We start from the raw sequence: 21,006 nt of genomic DNA on the forward strand, positions 1-21,006 counted from the left end.
CAGGAGGCCCAAGGAGATCACTGCCACTGCAATTGTGTAAAGGAACACAATGGGTTCTGCATGTTGCTTTGCAATGGAATTCAGATGAAGTAGTTGTTCATTCATGGCAAGGATATTCCCTGTAAAAGGCAATCATACCATTGCTGCTATAGTGGAGAAGCTTTGATCATAACTATTTTTTCATATCCTTTCCCACAGAAATCCTAGTAACCTTATTCTCTTGGGTCTCACTGTGTGACACAGAAACATAACTAAGAAAGTGTAAACTGCCAAAAATGATCATAAACCAGTTAGCAAAATGTTTGACCTTTATAATCTGATAACTCAGAATCCCAGAACAGAACCAGTTCTCCTGTGTCTCAGTAGAGAGATGGGAATTTTCACTTTGCAAGGATATCAATATCTCATTCCTAGCTCTACAGTGCTGCAAGATACTGGATCTTAAACAGGTCATCAGGTCCAAGATCCAATACTGCTCATCCTAGGTTTCAGCAAAGTAAATTTTGGTGGGAAATTCTAAATTTGTCCAAGAAAAAAGCCAGCAAGTATTTTTTGATGGGTCAATTTAAGAACAAATGGCAGTTATTAACAGCTGTTTGAGTGTTTGAGATATTGGAATAATCCCTGGCATTAATGCATTAGTGGTCAGAGTGCGGAAGAAACAAAGGTGCATGATAAATTTCATTTATCACATGACAGACTTATCACCACCCCATGTCACGCTCTTCATATCACCACTCCGTGCAGTGCCCACATAAGTCATGGAAGTTATTTAATTATTCTCGTACGCACTATGCTATTAAAGCTGGAAGCGATGCCGACATCATTATCAATCTATATGTGGTTAGGGCCTTGTATGTTCACAGTTTGAAATTTTTAATAAAAGATGCACTGCTATGTACAATAGATTAGATATTGTTAAAGGCAACTTTACATCTGAGCTTCTCTTCTTCCCAGCTACACAGAGGCAAATTTACATCTGAGCTTCTTTTCTTCCCAGTTACAAGGGACCTGAGCTCATAGAAGCAGGTCTTTGCCCAAATAGAGAAGTTTACCTTCTTTCAACCTTGCGCCACCTCAGATCCTACTTGGCAAACCTATCCTACCTGCTTCCCCACACTGAGAAATCAGTGTAATCTAGTGACACAGCAAGATCACAAAGGCCTAGCCTTGTAAGGGAAAACGCCTCCATGGTAGCCTCTCATTCCTATCAGGTCTCCCCTTTGCCATCCAGGTATTAAAATGTGTGCCCAGATAGCCTGGTGATGCATGCAGTATTAGAACCTGAATAGAATGGAATTTGCTATCAATAAAAGAAGACAATAATAGAGATGTTAAACTCATAAGCATTTTATTTATCAAAGGCCAGGTTCCAACAGTTATGATAAGTAGCACCTTACTCCACAAACTGCTACCATTGACGTCAGTGGGACTATGGCACTGTTTATATAGTAAGATGTTTCATACTGTGAGTAAGAGTGGCAGGACTTGCCCCACTGCATATTCTTTGTATGCGATCTCCTGACCCAGGAATTCTACCCAATATCTGCAGTGGTCTAATTTGATCACAAAACCAGAATCACTGGTATACTCGTGAAAAAGCTGCTGGTGATTCAAAGGGCAGTTTGTGTCTGGCTCATAAATATTGCTAATCAAGATTGAATATATTTTTCCACCACAAACTTTCAGTAACAATCACAGATATGGTCAATCTCAGAATCGGAACTGCTAATAATTTGGTTCTAGCACTACCATGTATGACCTCCTTTTTATAGTTGTCGTTCCAACAAAGAAGGAAATGAAGTTCAGGGCTTTCTATTGATCCTAACTGTTGAGATGAGCAGAGTTGAGAGATGATCTTCTGGGGATATCGGAATCACTTTGATAAGATCTTATGCTCTTATAAATCCCTGTATTACTTTAATTCAGAGAGGTTAAATGTAATTTGTAGGAATCCTATTTATTTTTAGCAGATCTCACTAAACTATTAACACACAGGTGAGAGAACATAAAACTGCCAACTGTACTTTAACTCTGCTCCTCCAATTAACAATATCTGATACTACGATAGAACAGATTGGGACATAAGTCCTCTTGTGTCGTGGTATACATCGACCACTAGCTTATGTAGGTTAGGAAGAAACTTCCCTTGTGGGTAGGTTATACAACAATTATCTATAAGGGGAGAAAGAATTTTATCATGTATTATATCATCTCCAGTCTTCCATTTATCAGATGTGAACATCATGAGGTTAATATGTGCGTCAGTCAATCAAATGAGGTACAACACACTAGCAGATCAAAGATTCAAAGCTTCAGTGTACTATATGTTGTTTACTATACAGATATATTGCTAACAGCCAATATTTTTTATCTACACAGTATGTAGATAAATGTTATGGACATATTTAGAATGTAGTTTTCCATTTCACAGTTGTATACGTTTTGAAAACCAGTAAACAGAGAAATTATATAAAGCAACCTAGAGAGATTAGAAATATGGGCAGAAAAACAACATGAGTTTCAACTTGGAAAGTGCAAATAAATATATCTGGGGACAAAATAAACACAAAACATATATATTTAATGGGAGAGAAATACCTGATAAGCATGAATGATGAAAGAGACCTTCAGGTAAAAGTGGAAAACAAATGAACCATGAGTTTGCAATGCAATGTGACAGAAAAAAAAAAAGTCAATGCATATAAGGTCTGTGTAAGTATAAGTGTCATTTCATAAAGCTAGACAGGAAGTTTCCCACCTTTACAGTGTAGTGCAATTTCATCTGTCCAGTTGGTTCCGGGAAAAGCTAATTGGGAAAAAAAATTGCATCCCACAAAATAACTTCAGGGAAGCTCTGTCTGCCAGCAACCCCACTCACCTCCTTGATTCAGCCAAGTTTTCTACACTAAGTGAGCACCAGCCAGGTACCTGTCCTCCTTCCTAGTCAACCATCACCTTAGCCAGGTCCAGCCCTTTTAACTCCTCCCTTTGGACTTGACATCTACTGCAGGTGTAGTGGGGTGGATCGGATTGAACCCTCAGACTCTCATTACTCCCTTCAAGTCCATCACATGAGAGTATTGACACTTCTGTGGTATCAATACACAAATGGAGAAACTGAGACAAAAATAATTTATTAGGGTTTAATTTACTTTTTATAACACTTGATCCTCAGCAACGTGCTGCAATGTTTATATTAACAACTCGTGTCACTTACTCTATTATTTAATTATAGTGTATTCATTTGATTATCAGTCCTGCTGTAAATAAGAGCAATTCATGGGACTCTGAAAACTTCTTGTGGCTGCAAAGTCAATTAATCTTTTAAAATATTTAGCTCTTGAGTCTATTCTCAGACAGATGGATTCGCATCACTCCACAGCTCATGCATGAAGTAAGTCGAGTAAGACCACTGATGTGCTGTGAAAAGCTTTATTTGGCACTGGTTGGCTAATGCAAGAACTGGAGACAGTCACAGAGAAACCCACATATTTGAAACCCCTGAACTTGGGTGACGTTTGACTCGGGATCCAGACTTTGCACCTGACACTTTCTCTGGCATAGGCCAAACCAAAATCCTGGATCCAAATGCTGTAGAAGTTCACATCCAAATCTGAACTTTCCTCGTTCCCTTTTAGTTGGGTTATACTGTATTCCTCTAACAGTCATTGGATGGTGGCTTTTTAAAGGGCCAGGATTGCCCTTTAAAAATCAATAGCGTTGGTATCTTTAAACTTACATGACTGTTTAGACAATCACTTCATAATACTACCGCTAAACAATCTGTTCTATGAACGCCTTCACCAGCCTGTGCCCTTGATTCTTCTCTCAGTAATGTGGGTTCAAAATTACCCAATCTGAGAGGGAAGTTTGGCATCAGCAGGATAAACATTGTAAAAAGTTTTACCCTTCTATTCTAACGGAGAATCTTTCATTAAATAGGATATTGCAAAATAAATAAACATCGGTACACAGGCTGGAGGCCAGAAGGACATGTTTCTATTTATATGATTTTAATAAAAGATATATTTTGAGTTAAATCCCTGGGTGAGCTATCTAACATAGAAAATGCAGCACAAGAAAGTTGTGAATGAGTCTGTACATGAAAGCTTTGCAAAACATGGTGCTTTCAGTTCACAAGGAATCTTATGCCCTTTTTTATTTTTTTTTTTTTTGCAGATCAGTTTACATGGAACATAACAAAGAAACATCAGAATTGCCAGACTGGATCAGACCACTGTTCCATCTAGTCCAGTGTCCTGTCTCTGACAGTGGACAGCATCAAATGCTCCTGAGAAGGGTGCAATGAACAACTGAGTTGGTAGATGCAGGATCATCTTTTCCCCTTGTAATATTCTCAGACTAAGCCCTAGTAGTTAGACTGGTTTAACCCCTGAATCATGATTTTGTCTCTCTCTTCCAAAAATTTTCTTTTAGATACTATAACAGTGGAAATTCTCATTATCTATATGTGTCCAATCCCGCTTAGAACCTTGCAAAATCCTTGGCCTCAATATCCCATAGCAATGAGTTCCACAGTGTAATTACACATTGTGTGTAAATATATTTTCTTGATCAGTTTTTAATTTGCCACTTTCAGTTTCGTTGAATATCCCCTTGTTCTTATGAGACAGGGAGGACAGGATTCCTGACCTACCTTCTCTAGACCATTAATATTTGATATGCTTTTATCATACCCCTTCTTATTTATCTCTTTTCTAAGGTCCCTTTCTAATCCCGCTTCAAAAAGTGTTTTGCTAATGTCCTTGATCATTCTCGTCACCTTTCTCTGAACCTTCTCCAATACCCATTTTTGACGTGGGGTTGTGACTGGTACTGCACACAGCATCCCAGCTGAGGGCCAACTTTTTATTTTTGTCCATATTTTTCTTTGATTATCTCCCCCCCCCCCCCGCATTTTTCCAACAAACCTAAATACATTTTTTAATTAAAATGGAACTTTACATTTAATTAAAAGCCTAGCTTTCATAGAAGAATTTATTTTCTTTCTCAAATAAACATAAGGGGTTATGATATTTTGCAACTTGAAGTATAGCAGGAGCCAGTATCTTCCCACTAATTCCAGGCAGACATTTCCTTAGGATCACCTGCTATTTAAAGTGTTTCATTTGCTGCATGGTACAAGCAGAAGCCTCATCAAAACTGTGAATTTCAGATAAGCTTTTATCAGACTCTTGCTGTAACCATCTCGGAAATGAGCTGTCATCAGCAAATTTAATCTGCCTCTGACTGCTTTAATTGTTAGCACCTTCCCTGCCAAATCCTTGAGGTGGAAAGTTTTGTTAAGACTTTTAATTCACTCAGAAGAGATTGCACTTTTTTTTTCCTTCATATTTACAACCGATACAGTTAAACCTGTAGAGAACCTTGATTGAATACTTGAATTATGGAAACACAGTTGCATCCGTACTAGTTTAATACTGGGGTTGGAATGTGCAGCTGTGAGAGCTTTGGAAAACCCTGCCTCAGAAATAAAGATCTTGTAGATATTTTATTTTTATTTGGCATGGAAAGTGCGACTAAATAGAAAGGGATTAGCTCTGATCTTGTGTGTCCTAGAATTGTATTGGTTTTCTTCACATAATCGCAATAGGCCAGATCCTTGTCCTAACCTTTGGAGCCTACAGAGGTGAGGAAAGATGGGCCTGTGCAATGCATGGGGAGAGTTCATCACCAGCTTTGTGGATCTAGTCTTTAGTGACTGATCTTACTTCACTGAAGTGAATGGGAGATTTACAATTCACTGTGATGGGGCAGGCTCAAGCCCTTAATCTCTCTATAATTTACCTTAATCTCCTAAAAATGAGGAACTGAGGCCGAGAGAGATTTCTTTCCTCCCAGGGGTGTTGTGAGGGTAAATTCCTAAGTATTTGTGTGACACTCAGTTCTTCCTCTTATAGCTGAGTGTGTAAACAGTGGTCAGCTTCCTCAGACCTCTGTTTCTCAGACCCAATAGACGGCCCTTGGCAGGGAGCTGTAGCTGAGCCGTGTGTGTGTGTGTTTGTTAGTTGGTGTTGGTCCTGCTTTGAGCAGGGAATTGGACTAAATGACCTCTTGAGGTCTCTTCCAACCCTAATCTTCTGTGATTCTATGATCCTATGAATTCACAGCCAAGAAGTTATTTGCTGGATTGTGCCTCTTTGTATTCATTATCGAAACTGCTGGGAAACTTCATTGTGGTTCTCATGTTCCTACATTAAGATCTTGCAAACAGTTCATTGCAAATGTTATTTACCTGAACTTCACAAGCTGTATGGCTCTGGTTAGTTATGCCAATCACGTGATATTGCTTCTGTTCCCTGATTGCATGGATTATAGAAGTAACTAATATGGCACAAATTTGAAGTTCCTTTGGCAAATATTTGGTCATCCAAGTTTGAAATGTGCCTTTGCACTTATACTAGTAAAGTTCAAATGCTTGATTATTCAAGGAAACTGCACAGAAGGGTAGTGGATATAGTCTAACCAAAATTATCTTTCTGCTTTGACTAAATAAGAACATAAGAACGGCCGCACTGGGTCAGACCAAAGGTCCCCCCAGCCCAGTATCCTGTTTGCCAACAGTGACCAATGCCAGGTGCCCCAGAGGGAGTGAACCTAACAGGTGATCTCTCTCCTGCCATCCATCTTTTCCATGTTTGCTCATATGTTATTTTTTTCAAATAGGGGTTATGCCTAGAGCTGGTTTAAAAAAAGAATGAAAACATAGTTTTTTTCAAAGAAACCAAGTTTTAAAGTTAAAATTGTGTTCCCATCTTTTATTTTATTTTTGAATTAAATCAAAATGAAAAATTTTGCTTCATCTTGAATGGAAAATTTCCCCTTTGTTTCAAATTTGAAAAAAAATGTTCCCGTTTAGAAAAAGGAAACAAAATGACAATTTTCAGTTTGAATTGATGTGAATTGGAAGTTTTTATTCGGAATCATATTGGGTTGTTCTGTTTGTTTGTTTGTTGTTTTTATAATTCCAAGATTTTTTTCTATGGAATTAAAGCTTTTATTTCATTGGAAATTTTTCACAGAAAATGTTTTTTGAAGGACTATCTGGCACCACTGAAGTCAATAGGAATTTTCCTGTCAAGTCCAGAGGGGGGCTAACAACCTAACTAGTTTTAAGATGGAGCTTCATACTTTTATGAACAGGATTATATAATGGGTCCAGTCCCTTGCTATCACTTACTAGTTACCTCAGGGCACACTTCCAGGCCTGTGTCCTATTGGCTTACGGGCAGGCCCTTAACAATAAGAATTGGATGGTACAGAATTTCATGCCCAGCAGAAATACTGTGTTCTTTATAACTAGGACTTATTTCCCTTCTTTACTGATTGGAACCATGTGTCACCAAATGTTTGGATGCCTGAACTATAGCAGAATCTTTCAGTGTTTGCAATAGGGAATTAAAAACCCGAACAATCTGTAGAAAAGATATGACTATATCAACAAGTCACCATTTTATAAATATGGTCACATGCTACTTGGTTTCTGGGAACATACCAATATTGAGACAAACAATTCAGGCAAACCAAGGCACTCTAGACTCAGCTGAGAAAGTGGAATAAAGTCCAGTACAAAACTTCATGAAATCATGGAAGCATCAACAGCTAATAAAGTCCCAAAGGAAGTCAAGTCCAACCATCAGTTTTAGCAAACTCTGAAAATTCCCAGAATAGATAACTGGGAGTTAACAGAAGAATGATGGATGTTTATCTTGCATGAGACGGTGGCAAGTAGGGACTGGTGATATCATTACAATCTGTTATTTATATCTGTATATTTAGGTTTGGAAGGATTAGATTTATTTGGAAGTGTCAGGTAATGTCAATTTCACTGTACACACACAAACCAAAGACAAAAAACTTCCATCAATAATTATCAAAATTTACAGATGGGCAAAGTAAGAAAACTGCTTCTTGAGAACTTAATTTCATTTTAAGAATATTTACTTTGTATCTTTTGACATGTGATGTTGACACTTTGTGTTTTAACAATTTTAAAACTTTAATTTTTTGAATCTCAGCCTCAATAGCAATCAATATTATCCATCAAAACTTTTTAAAAATTAAAAATCTGCCAAGCCTATGTGTATTAAAATAAATATTGACTGGAGACCTGGAAGATGTATGTATAGAGGCTTATTCAAAGCCCACAGTAGTCCACTGACCTCAGTAGGCCATGGATCAGGCCCATAGCACCTATCTCTGTTTCCTCCCTCCCCCATTCCTCCTGTCATGTTTGTCACAGTAGTTGTCTACATTTGGGCTGTAAACTCTTTGGCTCTGACTCCGGATAAGGCACTCTCTTACTAGGTGTACACATCCCAGAACAATAGAGCCTGAGCGATTTGAAGCTTTTTCCTTCCTGGAATGGAAGAAGAGAGAATAACTAATGAAAGCAGACAGAGCTGAACAAGGGACATGCACATGAAGGTTGGAGAAATTATTCTACCTTGTGATAGGGTCTGTAAGGCCTTCTTTGCCTCCTGCTGGAGGTGTTGGCGCTCCACCACCCCATCTCAAGGAAAACCCTCTCTGGCTAGGCTACCAACAAGACACAGTCCTCCAAAGGCCTAGAAGGACCAGCAGTAGTCATTGACCAATCAGGAGCCATCAGATCAGTTAAGAAGGCTTGCCTACTTCTGCTGAGGGACAGTGTGGAGTGAGACTAGGATAGAGGGGGAGCTCCTCAGTGCAAGCCCAGGGCCAGGTCAGGGGCATGGCTCCAAGTGCTGCCACTAAGGGCTTGCCTTTGAGGTTTGCTTGTTCAAAAATGCAGACAGCAAGATTCTGAGTTGGTTCTTTTTATTTAACTGGGTAGACATTGCCACCAAGCTTACAGCACAGGCTGCCCTGCTCTGAACAGGCTTCTGAAACTTGTAGAACATGAAAGGGAGCCCCCACAGATCCACTCTTGGCCCTGCAGGGGATGCCAGGGAACAGCCCCATCTGTGATATACCATATACACTTACTAGCCGAATGCATGGTTGGTGTAGGAAGTCGAAACACCAATGGATTCAAGAGCCTGGCATGTTTAAATCTCTAGGGAGAAAGTGGGTGAGGAATGACAATGGGGGCGGGGCTATATTCTTGCCTATACTATGGTCCCTTTGCTTACACTGGCTGTAGAAAGGGGCTGTAGTAGACTTACTATCCTGGAGTGCCCCTTTTCTTGCTGTTTTAGATGCACTCCTGTGGTTGAGACCTGTCCTGCCAGCCACATAACCAGCCAGATAACCCCTCCACCAGCATAAAAGCCAGTATAGAAAACCCCAAATGATCATCTGCCTCTTCTGGAACTTCCTTTCCATCCATCTCTCCAACAAAAATAGAGTCTAAACCATAAGAATCCACCACAACCCTCTGTAAAATGGTTCAATGGTTAATTACCTCACTGTTAAAAATGCATACTTTACTTTTAGTTTGAATTTGTCTGTGGGCCTCAAAGGTGCCCAAACCAGGTAGTGGAAGATTGCTCCAGTGTGAAATGGCATTCATTCCCACTACACCCTCCTCATACAGTGGAGAAAGGGGCAAGAGTCGATGTTCCCAGGCCTTCTGAAGGGAGAGGTTGGGAATCAAGCTCAGAACCAAGATACAGATTCTGATGCACACTCACGGAGAACCAGATCTCTAGCTGATGTAAATTGGTCTGGCCTCATTTAAGTAACTGATTTACTTCAGCTGGGCCTCAGTCTGGTTATAATACCATTTAACCACTGGACCGATGCCCTAAAGACACATTTTCTAGATTCTAAGATCATATTGCAAACAGGGAGAGTGAAAAGAAATAAACCTCATAGAAGCAATTATTTGACAGTCATTTTTCAACAAAATATTAATCTAAGAATTTCAGCTCTCTATTTTTAAAGACCTCCTGGCTGCCGATGACTTATTCACCATAACAAACAGTCCTTAGCATCTTAATTCTATTCTTTTCTTTCTCAAGTCCCATCTTCCAGGAAAATTTTTGCTCTAGACAATGCAACTCAAAAGTTTTCATGTGTCTCCTTGACAGATGCAAACATTATTCCCATTGTGTCCTCACTGAATGAAAAATTGAAAGTGCAGAGCTGGCACAGGGAAGATTGACTGGATTCTAAATGAACGTTCTGTTACTAATGTAAAACTAGAGGGAACAGAGCCCAGTAATGAAGTGAAATACAAGGTTAAGTATTGGAAACCAATTAGCTAGTTCATCACTGACAACTCTTTGATGGCCTGAACTGCTTCCAGAAAGATAAGGGTATATTGTTTAAAAAAACAATTAAAGCTCAAGTCAGATTCGCATACAATTATTTCATATTCACATGCAAATCCAAAGGGATGGATACACTCAAAATACTAATACTATATATGTGCGTCGCTGTAGAGCGTGAGTCTCCTCTTGCTTGCACTACTGCAAATCAGGAGTAAATCCACTGATGTCCACAATGGAGTGTGAATGAAAGGGTAATAGGGCCCCCTCTCACTATCCTGATTAATATCTCACACTGGTTTTACACCAGTATGACTCCATTGATTTCAGTGGAGTTTTCCTGATTTACACTGATTTAGATGAGTGGAGAATCAAGCCCAGAAACCAGGTGGTAGATTCTCTGCCTTGCTCTGTTCCTTTTCTGCTGCTCTGGCAGTGGAATGGGAGCAGAGACTGGCAGCAAGTCCCCTTCTGGGGATTCCTCTGGCATTGGGGCATCCCCAACAAGCATACAGCTGGTGGAGTTGGCTCCTATGCCACCAGCCTTACAGCCCCGGTGCAGGGGCTAGGGAAAGGAAGGGGGGTTTTTTTTGAGGTGGCACATGTTAGAGTTGCACAGAGCGGGGGGTGTACAAAGAATCAGTTGGACATTTAAAGTTGGAGGTGGGAGCAGCCTGTATCCCTGTCATCATCCCTGCTTGATCCTGGAGATATTTGGACAGATATCCCAACAGGAGTTAATGCTGCCTTGGGCTAATGTGAATCCTGCTGGCTAATTGCCTGAGGCAGCATTGTCTCCTGCAGAGGCCCTGCCCGGGCTGAGCCATGGGGGTGCCCATCCCAACAGTTGCCTGGATTCTGTTCTCTGTGAAGTCAATGGGAGTTGCACCTATTTGCAGCAGGGCTGAATTTCTTCTCATGGCTTTGAGAAGCCACATCCAAGATAATGTAACGTGATAACTAAATAATTTTTTTGGGAGGGTGAGGAGGATGGTCATGAGAATAGCACTGTCATGAAACAAGGTCATGAATTTATTCCGTAGAACTGAGGAAGTACAGGAGAGCGACCAGTCGGGTTGGGATCTTTTTATTGTCACTATTACCAGTCAAGATTCTGACACTCTAACTCACATTCATCTCTGTTTTCTAACACCAAGGTTGGATAGGGCCAAGGTTATGAGCAGTTCTTGTGCATTTTGTTGGTTTCTTGGCTTAAGTATCTGGAGTACCAGACACTTCAAGTCTTAGTATCCCCCTTTCTATTTGTTACCCATTGAGGGTACACAGTTAAACCACAAGAAGGCTTGATGGGGGCTTTGGGTTTCTGGACTTGTTGAGATCCACATCTCTTGCTTCCTTCCTAGAGCCCATGAGCGGGTGGGAAAAAGCAGGAAAATGGGTAGCCTTATCTCCAACTCTTAACGAGCTGGCCAGAGTAGATGAGCTACCACACAATGGGGCCATAGTAATTTACTCCTGGCATAGGCCAGCAGTAAACTATTGCCTCTGGGAGCAAATTGGAACCAGAAATATTTCTGAGGGCCTATCTACACTAAAAAAAATGTGCTTGTACAACTTGTTGGCATAAAGCTGCCATCATGGGTGGAGCCCCCCTTTGGGGAGGCTAGCCCCCCAGTTCCCCTCCTTCCACCTGAGATGCCCCACCTCAGCGAGAGCCCCAAGCCTTGATCCCCCCAGAGCCCGAGGATTCCCGGGCCAGCTGGAGCCCTCCCCATCCATGCCACACCTCCCCTCCTGAGACCCCAAGCTGTCCTGTGAGAAAAGCTTGTCTCTTCCCCAAGAACCTGAGCTTTTGATGTGCATCATCCAGGTTCCAGGGCAGTTGAGGAGATTACTGAGATTAAATCCAGGAAGCTGAGTAATACATGCAGCCTCCTCAGACGCCCCGGAACCTGCATGGCACATAATAATAAGCAAAAACTTCCCCTGCAAACCCCGCAACCGGTGGCTGCAGCATATGTCAATGCACAGTGCGGAGTACTATGCATAGGTATCCCAGGGTGCAGCTCTCCACCATCCAGTGCACTGTCCTTTGGGAAGCTTTGGCAATCATGGTGGAGCAGAAATGAGTCATGTGGGAGTTATTGGGATTGCAGGGTCAAGTTCCCACCATGCAACTTTCTCCACACCCATAATCATAAAATCATAGAAGATTGGGGTTGGAAAAGACCTCAGGAGGTCATCGACTCCAACCCCCTGCTCAAAGCAGGACTGATCCCCAACTAAATCATCCCAGCCAGGGCTTTGTCAAGCCTGACCTTAAAAACCTCTAAGGATGGAGATTCCACCACCTCCCTTGGTAACCCATTCCAGTGCTTCACCACCCTCCCAATGAAATAGTGTTTTCTAATATCCAACCTAGACCTCTCTCACTGCAACTTGAGACCATTACTCCTTGTTCTGTCATCTGCCACCACTGAAATCAGCTGAGCTCAATCCCCCTTCAGGTAGTTGAAGGCTACTATCAAATCCCCCCTCACTCTTCTCTTCTGCAGACTAAATAACTCCAGTTCCCTCAGCCTCTCCTCATAAGTCATGTGTCCCAGCCCCCTGATCATTTTTGTTGCCCTCCGCTGGACTCTCTCCAATTTGTCCACATCCTTTCTGCAGTGGGGGGCCCAAAACTGGACGCAATACTTCAGATGGGGCCTCACTGGTGCCGAATAGAGGTAATAAATCACTTCCCCCGATCTGCTGGCAATGTTGCTACTAATGCAGCCCAATATGCCGTTAGCCTTCTTGGCGACAAAGGCACATATCTGGGTTCTCATCCACTGTAATACCCAGGTCCTTTTCTGCAGAACTGCTTCTTAGCCAGTTGGTCCCCAGCCTGTAGCGGTGCATGGGATTCGTCCATCCTAAATGCAGGACTCTGCACTTGTCCTTTAGAACTTCATCAGACTCCTTTTGGCCCAATCCTCCAATGTTTCTAGGTCACTCTGGACCCTATCTCTACCCTCTAGTGTATCTACCTCTCCCCCCAGCTTAGTGTCATCCACAAAATTTCTGAGGATGCAATCTATCCCATCATCCAGATCATAAATAAAGATGTTGAACAAAACTGGCCCCAGGGGCACTCCGCTTGATACTGGCTGCCAACTAGACATTGAGCAGTTGATCGCTACCTGTTCAGCCCAACGATCTAGCCAACTTGCTATCCACCCTATAGTCCATTCATCCAATCCATACTTTTTTAACTTGTTGGCAAAATTACTGTGGGAGACCAAATCAAAAGCTTTGCTAAAGTCGAGATATATCACGTCCACCACCATCCCCATCTCTGCAGAGCCAGTTATCTCATCATAGAATGCAATCCGGTTGGTCAGGCACGACTTACCCTTAGTGAATCCATGTTGACTGTTCCTGATAACCTTACTTTCCTCCAAGTGCTTCAAAATTTGCATGTCAAGCTTTTCTAAATAGTCCTCAACCTGTTCTTTCATCTCTATCCCATAATTTTCACACCTATTTTAAAAATCCTACAGGAATCTGCACAGCGCTGCACTACTGTGATAGCATTGAAAGCACAGGACACATGGTCCTGAGGTATTTGCAGAACCTCAACAGGAGCTTCATGGAACATGACGATTTCCTCGGTGAGATGTGCTCTTCCAGGGGTAATGGTGGTTTGCTTGATGTTGGGCTTTGGGTTTGGTAAACCAGGGTCGTGAGTTCAAACCTTGCAGGAGCAGGTTTGCAGACTCATTTGTCTTGTCCAGAGGTGGATGGTGGGAGGAAGCTTCCCTTATAACGACTTTGCCGTGGCAAAGAAATAAAAGCCAGCTGTCTAGAACTCCCAGGTAGGAGAGCAGCATTTTACCAGAAGTGGGGATCAAACCCACGCAGACAAATGTCCATTGGAATTTAAGTCCAACACCTTAACCTCTTGGCCATCCTGGTGGGTGCTACAAGCCCTCCCCAGCAGAAGAATGAATTCTTGGGATGTCGTCAACGAGCCCACTGCCTTGAGCACGTGACTAGGGCAAGCACAGCATCACTTAGGTCGGCATTGGAGCAGAGGGAAGCCAACTTGTGGCCTGGCTCCATAGCTCAGGGGTTAGCGCACTGGTCTTGTAAACCAGGGGTCGTGAATTTAAAGTTCACTGGGGCCTGAGCAGCAGTTTCTGACAGGGCCTGTTGTTCCCCAGCAGTGGAGTGCTCCCCTTTCCTTAGGTTTTTATTAGTTTTTGGTAGGGGTGCAGCAGGGGTGGGTGCCAGAGGGCTTTATTAAAGAGAAGCAGCAGCCTAAATTATTATACCATATTATACATGTTCAAAGGGGGCCTAGCAGAAGTGAGATTCGGACCCACACAGGCTCATGCCCATTGTGGCTTGAGCCCAACACCTTAATCGCTTGGCCATTCTGGTGAGCAGGCAAGAGCAGCCCAACTGCTACACCCACAAACATCTTGGGCGTGCTACGGCGCTCTGGCTTTGGATAACTACCCAGCACTCCTGTGTCTCAAACGGGTTCACAGAATGCTATGCTTGATTAGGAAACTGTCTCTCTGCGTGTAGTTGGCTAGTTGCTAGCAGCTTGCAGTGCAGGGGAGGTGAAATTGGACCCCCTCGGTCAGAATTTGGGAAAAATCTCCAAATCCAAAGCAAAGACATCGGGTGCCACTGGTCCTGTGAGGGAGTGCTCCTGCTGCTCATAGCAGCATTCCGGGCTTGGGGGACTGCCTATGACCCAGGGGTTGGGAGGATGGGGTCCCAGGCCCCCTATCTCCAAGGCAACAAATTAGCTTCCAGAGGCTCACTGTGGAGCCTCACTTGATCTCCCACAACTCAAATATTAAGACTTCTGCCATTGCTTCTGTTGGTGGGGGACAGTCTGGCTGGAAAGAACTGTGGCCACCAGGTCATCCCATTGGGTGCAATGGACCCGGTTCTCCCAACCTCAACCCCGTGCTGAGTACACCTCTGCCACGAGCTGAGGGCACCTTTGCCATCCCGTTGAAGTGCCACCTGGAGCAGAGCTGTTGAGGAAAGGGAGAGAGTCTTGGGGCAAGCGTCCACTTTCCATAGGGGGCAGCCAGATGGCTGCTCTGTTCTGCACAAAACCCTGATCCAGAGCGAGGTCTCCTACAAAGGCTTTAGAGCCAGCTTCCCCAGGAACATGAGGTGCACTCTGGGTGCGTGCTGGCTCCCTTCCGGCCACGCTACGCTCTCAAAATGAAGGGATCTCCGCACCCGGCCTGGTGCGTGACAGTGCAGCACCCGGCCTTGTTCTATGGCAGTGGTCTTGGAAAGTGGGGGCCCTGAGGCAGGGGGCCTAGCAAAATCATACTTCTGATTGTCTTTTGTGCCACAAAATTAAAAATTTTGCACACTATATTTCAAATTTCTGCATAATTCTGCAAATTTTATTTGTCAAATAAATTTGGAGGCTTCAGCATGCAATCAGGGAGCACAGGCCACCGGTTGCACAGATGTGGGAAATCACTGTGAGGCTCCCCCCACCCCCAGACACGGACTCAGGGATGAGGCTGTATTTAGCCCTGGCAGTGCAAGGACTGGGCCTGACCCAGAAACACCCCAGGACCCTGCCCCTCCATGCCAGGTGCACCAGCTGTGGGGACACAGGCTCAGCAAGGCAGGATCCAAGTGTGGAGGGATCTAGGTGTGGGTTGAGAGGGTTCTGTGTGGTGCAATCTGGGTGTGGGCGGCTCGGGGGGATCTGTGTGCGGGGTGGGAGCTGGATGTCCAGGGGCTTGCTAGGGGGTTCTGGGTGCAACAGTAACGGGACTTTGAAGGGGGAACCAGGTGAATGTGCTTGGGGCTCAGCAGGCGGGCTCTGGATGTGAGGGGGGGATAGAGCTAGGCTGGGGGGTCTGGGTGTGAGGGGCTCAGTGGGGGGTCCATATGCTGGGGGAGTGGGGCTCAGTGGGCTGGGGATCCAGGTGTAGCTGGTTGGGGTTTGGTTGGGTCAGGATCCGGGTGCAGGTGGCTCATCGGGTTGGTCCAGGTGCAAGGGGAGTGGGGCTCATCAGGGGGCTTCTGAGTGTGTGGGATTGAGGATCAATGGGAGGGTCTGGGAATGAGGGGGTCTGGATGTATGGGGGTTGGCTGGATGGGGGACCAGCCAACCCCCAACAGGGATCACTCCCCCTGCAGCTGAGGAGCGATGGGTGCAGGAAGCATGGCGGGGCGGAACGGGGTGGCGGGGAGGTGATTTTGCAGAGCTTCCCACAGCTGGGGGAGAAATTTGAGGGTGGGTCTGACCAGGCCCCGGATACCATGCAGGAGAAGAGGAAGTTCTGGCCTCCCCAGCCAAGCCAGGACTAGCAGCTGAGCCCGGCTCAGGGCAGCAGCCCCCAGTTGGGTCTTCCCCAGTCCCACCTCCTGCCCCACAGTGATTTATCTCTCTGCCAGCTGCCCTGGCCACCCAAAACATACTTCTGGGGAGGGTCGTGTGACCGCTCTTCTGGCTTTCCTTTGCATCTCCGTCAGAAAGACCTTTTTCTGCAGGGAATCAAAGAAATCTGCAGGGGACATAAATTCTGTGCATGCACAGTGGCTCAGAATTCCCCGAGGAGTAAAATCAGCAATTTCTAGGGCCAGATGTGCTCTTCCAGGAGTGATGGTGGTTTGCTTGATGTTGAGTTTTTGGTTTGGTAAACCAGGGGTTGTGAGTTGAAACCTCGCAGAACCAGGTTTGCAGACTCATTTGCCTCATACAGTGGTGAGTGGCTGGAGGGAGCTTCCCTTATAGTGGCTGTGCCATGGCAAAGGAATAAAAGCCATCTGTCTAGAGCTCCCAGGTAGGGGGGTGGTATCTTACCAGAAGTGGGGATCAAACCCACGCAGACACACATCCATTGGAACTTAAGTCCAACGCCTTAACCTCTCGGCCATTCTGGTGAGTGCCATAAACTCTCCCCAGCAGAAGAATGACTTCTTGGGATGTTGTCAACGAGCCCACTGTCTTGAGCACGTGACTAGGGCAGGTGCAGCATCACTTGGGCAGGCATGAGAGCAGAGGGACACAAGCTTGTTGCCTGGCTTTATAGTTCAGGGATTAGAACACTAGCCTTGTAAACCAGGGGTTGTGAGTTCAAAACTCACTGGGGTATGGATGGTAGCTTGTGTCTGTTGTCACTCAGCTGTGAGGTGCTTTCCTTAGGTATTTGTTATTTTTGGGAGGGGCACAGCACGGCTGGGTTCTAGAGGGCTTTGTTAAAGAAAAGCAGCAACCTGAATTATTATACCAGTTGTTCAAAGGGTAGCAGCAGAAGCAGGGGCCAAGCAGAAGTGAGATTCAGACTCATGCCCATTGGGGCTTGAGCCCAACACCTTAACCGCTCAACCATTCTGGTTAGCAGTCAAGAGCAGCCCAACCACTACACCCACAAATGTCTTGGGTGTACTAAGGTGCTCTGGCTTTGGATAACTACTCAGCACTCTGTGTCTCAACGAAGTTAATCATAGAATCATAGAATATCAGGGTTGGAAGGGACCTCAGGAGGTCATCTAGTCCAACCCCCTGCTCAAAGCAGGACCAATGCTATGCTTGATTAGGAAGCTGTCTCTCTGCATGTGCTTGGCTAGCTCTGGAGTGCCTGGCCAGTGGCTTGGAGTCCAGGCGAGGTGAAATTAGACCCCCTTGGTCAGAATTTGGGAAAAATCTCCAAATCCAAAGCAAAGATGTCGATTGCTGCTGGTCCTGTGAGGGAGTGCTCCTGCTTCTGCTGCTCACAGCAGCGTTCTGGGCTTGGCGGACTGCCTATGACCCAGTGGTTGGAAGGATGGGGTCCTGGGACCCCACAGACCCAACGGCCACAGGTTAGCCTCCAGAGGCCGACTATGGAGCCTCCTTTGGTCTCTCGCAGCTCGACTATTATGCCTTCCTCCATGGCTTCTCTTGATGGGGAACAGCATCCCCAGTGGCATGTGATTTGGGAGACAGCCTGGCTGGAAGGAATTGCTGCCACCATCTGATGCATAAGGCAATGCCAGAGGCTTGTGGTAGAGAGCTTGCACTTCCGCAGGGAGCGAGGACCAAAAGGAGAAACTCCCAACATGAAGGGCTCACTGCACCTGGCCCGGCTCTGTGTGTGGTGGTGCAGCACCTGGCCTTGCTATAGCTAGACATTCAAAGGGAGAGAAGGCATCCTAGCTCCAGTGTTAGTGAGTTTTCTTTGTGAGTTCAAATTTCACAGGGATTTCGGTGGGTGTTCTTAGAAGAGTGTGTGTGGAGAGTGCAGATAGTCTGTAGTTTAGCTCTGCCATTTAAACCTTTGTCCTATAAAACACCGTTCACAGCATTATTTCTTCCTGTGTCGTAGGACAGCTACAAGTATCCTTCTGTGGAGAAAGAAATAACACTTCCATCCCTCAGACCTTTCTAGAGAGGATTGAAGAGTTCCTCCATGAAAGGATAATTGAGATCTTTCAGGAGGATTAATGGGACTTCCCTGTGGACATAAACCAACTCATCTGTATGGTCCCCTCTTCCTAACATTACATGGGAATGAAAAGTAGATAACAATGCTATAAGTTTTGATTGCTTTTCTAGCTCTTCTACCATGGGTAAATCAATGGAAAGTCTATATCTGTGTTCTCATAAGTTAGGGGCCCCATCATTGTAATTGGAAAGAAATTCATATACTTACCCAAGTTTCATTTCCCTTCGGTGGGCTTCCCCATTCTCTACTACAGGGATTGACTTGACGGAGGTTGAGACTTACAGAGGTCCTGACTCATGGTATACCTGGACGTCCTGGTCACATGTCCCCCATCCTCCTCCAACTTAAGACCATACTTGGGCACATCAGTGGTCCATCTAGCCCACTATCCTGACTTCCATCGGTATCCAATGCCAGGTGCTTCAGAGGGAATGAACAGGTAATCATCAATTGATCCATCTCCTGTCATCTACTGTCACCTTCTGGCAAACAGAGGCACTTAAAAACATGGTTTTGCATCCATGCCCATCCTGACTAATAGCCATTCATGGACCTATCCTTCCTGAACATATCCACTTCCCCCCTCCTCATTGTTCACACCAGAAACCTGTGACTTGGGTTCCTGAGAGGTATCCACAGAGGTGGTGGTTTCTCCACCATTTATGGCATGTAGCTAGTTGTAAAAGCGGCCGGTCTGCGGCGCAGCACCAGATCAGCTGTTGGCCTCCCTGGGCTTCTGGTATGCCTGCAGCAATTCCTTGCTTTTACGCAGTACTGCTGCTGTTCCCTGTCTTATCCAGAGCTGGTGCTAGCCCATTGTGGGCCGTAAGCAGGACTATTCCCTCCCACACACAAGCACCCAATACTAAAGCAGGCATGTTCTTATCATAAAAAAGCAAATAGAGGGCCCTGAGCTGCTCAGGGACCTAAGCAATTGCTTAGTCTGCTTATGCCTATCACTGTCTCTGGTCATATCGCTGCTCTGGCATCCCCCGTGCAATATGCGCATAGATGTCCACATTTCTACAGCTGGTCTACTGCTGTACTTGCATAACCTCTTCTCCCCACATGCCCAGGAGATCCAATATCTCCTGTCTACTCCAAGCCGGAGCAGGTCTGGAGTGTATAGGCAGTGTGGTCGGCAGGGCAGTTGCACACCGCAATGGAGAGTTGCTAGGTGCACTCACCACACTGGACAATCAGGTTTTAAAGGGGTGGGTGGCATCCATGACTCCTGGGCAGTGAAGTTCACAATTTTGGTCACGATTTTGACCAGAGCCATCAGTACCAGGCATTATGGGACAACTGCTGGAGTATTGTTAGGTCGCTGTAGGTAATGCGGTGTCTATATTTGCATTAAGTTGAACTCAATACATTGACCATGGCTCAGTGTCTCAGAGAGAAATTGTGTTACTGTGTTGGTGTAATGGAGAGCTTATGTCAGCTGGAGATAAATTTAAGTGTAATAACACGCACAAGGCGGCTTACGTCAACCCAATTTCGTAATGTAGACCAGGCTCAAATCTCGGCAACCCTCAGATCAAACTTCTGAGGTTGTTTAATATACGCCCCACCCTTGTTCAGGGCTGGGCCTAAAATCACAAGCTAAAGTGCTAAGTAGGCTACTGGGGAAGACAAAGGATCTAATTCTGGTCCGTTTTACTCCTGTTGTGCAGTATTTGCTCCATAAGTAGCCTCACAATAAAGATGACAGAATTGGGCCCCAACTTTTTGAATTTCTGCTGTAGGACTTAAAGGGTTTAGTCAATCTCAAGCAACCACAGTAGCCTCTCAGACCCTCTCAGTTATCTAAATTTTCTAGATTATTTCAGTACATTGGTCAATAGACTTTTTTTACCTCCCCTTCCTAACCACATAAGCTGCACAAGGTGAAAAAATGTCACTGAATTAATATTTATTTTGCAACATAAAAGAGCCCAGCACTATCCACAACTAGCCTAATTAATTGGGATTAATTCCATGTGTAAAGTTTGGCTCTGCAGGTGTTGATGAAGTAATACATCAAAGAGGCTTCACCTCTGTACAAAATCAATGCTAAAATAACCTTGATTACTGTCGCTGTTGATGTCCCATATACCACTAATCAGTCATGGTTTGCAGTGAACATTATTATGAACAAATATTATTTGTTCTCTTATTGGCATTTTTCAAGAGCCAGTGGTAATATTCACTGCAGTTCACTAAGAGAAGGCTTTCACCCTTGGGAAATTGTACAGGCTGCCTGGGAGCACATGGTCAAAGAGGAAAATTACTTCAGCCTGGAAATAGAAAATAAAGGGAATGACGTTAAAATGGAAGTAGCATATTTTTTTTCTCCACTGGATTTAGAACTGGAAAGT

At 44.5% G+C, this 21,006-nt stretch overlaps 2 non-coding genes across 2 annotated transcripts; both read right to left on the bottom strand.

The window, feature by feature from the left end:
• Positions 1-14,055: 14,055 nt before the first annotated feature.
• Positions 14,056-14,138, bottom strand: TRNAL-UAA (transfer RNA leucine (anticodon UAA)). The gene has a single exon. It is a non-coding gene; the product is annotated as a tRNA-Leu (tRNA).
• Positions 14,139-17,019: 2,881 nt separating this feature from the next.
• On the bottom strand, positions 17,020-17,102 carry TRNAL-UAA (transfer RNA leucine (anticodon UAA)). The gene has a single exon. It is a non-coding gene; the product is annotated as a tRNA-Leu (tRNA).
• Positions 17,103-21,006: the final 3,904 nt, after the last annotated feature.

Source organism: Eretmochelys imbricata, chromosome 5, assembly GCF_965152235.1.
Source record: "Eretmochelys imbricata isolate rEreImb1 chromosome 5, rEreImb1.hap1, whole genome shotgun sequence".
NCBI classification, from domain to species: Eukaryota; Metazoa; Chordata; order Testudines; family Cheloniidae; genus Eretmochelys; species Eretmochelys imbricata.